The sequence below is a fragment of the Pelophylax lessonae genome, assembly GCF_965119305.1.
Source record: "Pelophylax lessonae genome assembly, chromosome: 1".
In the NCBI taxonomy this organism is placed as follows: domain Eukaryota; kingdom Metazoa; phylum Chordata; class Amphibia; order Anura; family Ranidae; genus Pelophylax; species Pelophylax lessonae.
In genome coordinates, this window is record NC_138768.1 from 859,037,289 (window position 1) to 859,042,652 (window position 5,364).

The window sequence follows — 5,364 nt, forward strand, 5'->3', positions numbered from 1 at the left end:
TACTGTAGTATATTATTATATATGGTATTATTATATATTAATATATAATAATTTAAATTTATATTTTTTAATTTATATCTTTATATATTTGTTATATTTATCACTATCTAATTATTATACAGTATATATAATTTCACATTCTATTTTATTTTCATTTTCATATTTGTTGACTGCACCATAACGGCTCACAAGGCACAATTTAACCACTTGCCGACTGCCCGCCGCAGATTTACTGCGCTACGTCGTGGTGCTGTGGAGCGAGCGCGCGTCCGCCCCCATTAGGCAGCGGGAAAGCCGATCCACGGGACTGGTGGCCGCGATTGCCACTTTTTACAACTTTGTGATATATTTGTACTATGTCTGCAATATTATATAATGACTCATTTGTACAATTGACTATCCACAGACCGCTACCCAAGGTCACCCCTGAAGAAGGAGTAACAATTTTGACTTTGAAACGCGTTGGGTTTACACCCTGGGGTCTTGTGGTCACTTTCTGCTGATTTTATGTATTGTATACAGCTTGCCATATTTTAAACTATTTTGTATGTATTTGTTTCAATAAATTGCATTATCAAACTTTTTTGTTGTTCATATCAATTTTGAACCAGTGCCTAAAAAGTCCCACAACTAGGGGAATTCTCCTTTTGCAGTTCTTACCCGGGATGTGGCACTCTTGGAGCAGTCCAACAAGAGCACACTTTGTGCATGTACTTGTATGAGAAAGTATCCAGTTCCCTATGTATTGCTTCCTTTGTGTGAAATCCCTGGTGTTCCTGCCAGTCCCTCTGCTTTCCTATCAAAAACTGACCGCACTAGGCACGAGAGCACAGCGTGGTCAGTTCTCTAGCTATGCTGGGAAGGAACTCAGCTTACTCTCCTCCAATGATCAGACTTGTCCTGAAAAGACCCCCCCCCCCTCCTGCACAGCCATTCACTGGGAAGCTCAGTGTGCTGCTGCTGCTTCTCCTCCCCCCAGCCCTTAGGCAGCTGAGAACAGAGGGAATGCGATCACTTATAAAAAAGGGAAAAAAACTTTTTTTTTTGTTTTTTTTTATATCTATAGAAAAATGTTTTGCCTTTCGTTTCTATTTTAAAACCTAATGGGTTGTTTTACAAGGTGATCATTTACAATTACTTTAACCTCTTCTGCCTCGGATATCTCTCTGCCACATTAATTACACCCAAGCTGCCGTATATAATCGCCTACTGTACGCTTCTTTCCTGCCAAGACTAGCTGCATACGTGTGGGACGTGATTTCAGCATAGTCCGGCTGTGCTCACAAGAGCCATTAGATGTCTGCATATCTAAAGTGTGAATCATTGCATCATTGCAGTCAAACACGTTTCCTTAGGAAAATTCGACTTGATAACACTAGGAATCAAGGAAGACTGGATTTGCCACCAAGCTGAAAACCATCTACAGTAGATTTATGTACAAGGATTCCTGAAAAAGTTTTGGGACCTTTGGTAACTTTATTAAATATAAAAAAAGTATCCTCGTATTATTATGGAATGTTTGTGAGTAATAACTGGAATACTGAATATATGACATCACACAAAGTCACTTATCTGGGGCTTAACCACTTGCCGACCGCCGCAAGTACACATACTGCGGCGGTCAGCCCCGTGCAGGCAAAGTGACGTATGGGTACGTCACTTGCCTGCGAGCCAATAGGGGGCGAGCGCGCGCCACCGGAGGCATGCTCCCGCCCCCGCTCGCTCACTGGGATCCCTGCGCGTGTGACCGGCGGACCCGATGTCCGCCGGTCACTCACGATCGTCGGTTACAGCGGGAGAAAGGCAGGCGGCTAATGTAAACAAAGCCGCCTGTCAGTCTCCCCTGTGTAAGTGCAGAGATCATACGGTCCTGCTATGTAGGATCGTATATCTCTGTAGTTAAACAAACAGCCACATCCCATAACAGTAAGAAGCACGCCCCTAGGGACACACTTAACCCCTCCTTCTCCAATCCAAAGTTAACCCCTTCCCTGCCAGTGTCATTTTTACAGTAACAGTGCATATGTATAGCACTGATTACTGCAGTAATGTCACTGGTACTCCCAAAAATGTCAAAAATGTCAGTCAAGGGTCCGATCTGTCCGCCGCAATGTCGCAGTCCCGCAAAAAAAAATGTTAAAAAAATAAATAAATAAAAATGACAGAAATCTTTCCCTTAGTTAGTAAACGCAATAACTTTTGCGCAAACCAATCAAAATACGCTTATTGCGATTTTTTTTACCAAACATATGTAGCAGAAAAAAAATTGGCCTAAAATGTTAAAAAATTTTGATTTTTACATTTTTTTTGGGGGGGGGGGGATTTCCACTATGTTCTGGAAACTTCCAGTGAGTTCCAGAACACAGGGGGAGGCAACCTGTAAAGGACTACACAGCCTCTAAAACAAATAATCCATTGCTCCCCTGCCTACAGAGGAGACAACTATCAACAACTGTCACAGTATGCACCCATTGCTTCCTTCTTATGCTTGGGTAATATTGCATGCCTTACACAGTATGTTACCTATAACTTGTTATAGCCGTTGGTTGCCTATAGTGTGAAATATAATTTAGAGCACTGGTCTCCAAACTACGGCCCGGGGGCTGGATGCGGCCCTTTGCTTGCTTTACCTGGCCCTTGGGGCACCATCTAATACACTTCCCAGTGCTTGTGCAACAATCGCATCATGCCTTGGTCCACCAGACCATCTAACACACTTCCCAGTGCTTGTGCACCAATCGCGTCATGCCTTGGTCCACCAGACCATCTAACACACTTCCCAGTGCTTGTGCACCAATCGCGTCATGCCTTGGTCTTCCAAACCATCTAACATGCTTACCAGTGCTCCTGAAGCAATCACTGTACCTTTGTCAGCTTGGCTTTGCCTTTCCTGCAGCTCCCTGCTGCTCCTTCCTTCACAGGCTCGAGCCTTTGACTGTCTTGTCCTGGACATGCACCTCTCACGTCTCCCTCACTATCACAGGTCCCCTTGGGAAGGGTGGGGCCCTGAGCTCCAATCCTGGCTCGAATATGAACCCAGCACACGCCTGCACCATTAGTGTGCCTGTTTCCTGCAAAATTTGGCCTAGGCTGCCATTTTAGACCGTGGCATGGGCTTGCCCTGCCACAATATAAGGTATTGCAGTCCGTACATTGTAGTTGTTTTGACGATGTTTTCAATCTTATGGTGGAAAGTGTTGGTATTTAAATTTATGATGTTAATATTGGGAAAAACTTTTTAATAAAACTATTCATACAAAATAAAGTGTTGAGAAATTTCATTCAAGTCACACTACGTGGGTAGAATTTAATGCCCTCTTTCCAGTTTGTTCTTTACTGACTGGTATACTTTTTGGTATTGCCTTAGGCTCCTTTCACATGGGGTGGAATCCATGACCACTGCTCAGCAAATCAGACAGATCAGCAGGGGATCTGTCCGCTGATCCCCAACTGACCAGATGGCGGATGACAGGTCCTTGTCCACTACGTTTATGCAGGGCGGACACGGACATAGACCACCTTGCTCTATGGGTGGTCCAGTGTAAACGGATTGCCTGTCTGTTTACACCCGACTGTCTTCTGATCTGATCCGCATTTTAGTGGACTGGATTGGATGAATCGGATGGATTGGATGTACGCGGGTGTAAACAGACACCTGCCGGTCCATAGGAATACATGGACCATCTAAAAAACTGACAGGTGGACCTGATCTGATCGTTCGTGTTAAGGAGCCTTAAGCCCCGTACACACGTGCAGATCGGCCGAATTCTGTACTGACTGGCGAACAATCGGCTGCTCTGGTGTTGGCCTACAAAGATTTTAATGCTTGCACGACAGATTCTTTTCGGCCGAAAGTGCGCTGTCGGCTGTCGGAAGCATCATACTAACAAGCCGAAAATCGGCCAACAATCTGCACGTGTGTACGGGGCATTAGTGTGTTGGGTTAATATTTAAAATGAGCGGCACCCCAGCACACATAACCTGCATTACCACACATTGTGCACTGGAAAAACGATCCGGTCCGGATCCTCTGAGACAGGAAGATGGCCCCCTCTCGACTCTATGGTCTTGGAGGACCGGTGCGACGTCAAACATTGTTGCCTAGCAACCGGTTTAAAGGGACGATTTTTTTTTTTCAGCAATTTTTTTTTTCTTTTTTAGTTTCATGTAATAGTAATAAAAGTGATCAATTTATTATTTTTTTATTTTTTAGTGTAGATGTGAGATGTGGGGTCTTTTTGAACCCAGATCTCACATTAAAGAGGTCCTGTCCTGTTTATTTCTATTACAAGGGATGTTTACATTCCTTGTAATAGGAATCAAAATGATCAATTTTTTTTTTTTTTTTTTTTAAGTTAACACAACTGTTTTATGCATGTTTTCATCAAGGGATGAAAGGAATATTTTTTCAAATTTTAATCTTCCTCCTCATCATCTCCTCCTCCAGTCCCTCCCTCAATTTTTTTTTTTAAACTGTGTGAAAATAAAAAATAATAAAAAAATAAATAATTAAAGCGCCCTGTCCCCATTAGCTCGCGCGCAGAAGCGAACGCATACGCAAGTTCCGCCCACATATTTAAACGGTGTTCAAACCACACATGTGAGGTATCGCCGCGATCGTTAGAGAGAGAGCAATCATTTGAGTCCTAGACCTCCTCTACAACTCTAAGCTGGTAACCTGTAGGAATTTTTAAAGTGCCGCCTATGGGGATTTTTAAGTACCAATGTTTGTCGCCATTCCGCGAGCGTGCGCAATTTTGAATCATGACATGTTGGGTATCTATTTACTCGGCGTAACATTATCTTTCACAGTATGGAAAAAAGTGAGCTAATTTTACTGTTTTCTTATTTTTTAATTAAAAAAATGAATTTTTTCCAAAAAAAAAATCGCTTTTGGAAGACTGTTGCACAAATACGGTGTGATAAAAAATATTGAAATGATCTCCATTTTATTCTCTGGGGTCTCTGCTAAAAATAAATATATATATATATATATATATATATATATATATATATATATATAATGTTTGGGGGTTCTAAGTAGTTTTCTAGCAAAAAAAAAATGATTTTAGCTTGTAAACACCAAATGTCAAAAATAGGCCCGGTCCTTAAAGTGGTTAACGCAACATTGATCTGAACCATGAGGGCCTGTTCACATTGTGCATTATGTTAGGTAGTCCAATTATTGAAATTAGCTGAAAAGAATGAAAGTACTGAAGATTGGAGCAATGTCCTCTTTTCACCTATATATGCAGTATATGTGTCATTTAGTTGTTATACCTTTCCCCTTGTTAGCATACCCCCCCCCAGTGCCAGATTAAACTCTGTGGAGGCCCCTAGGCAGTCAAAACCCTGGAGACCCCT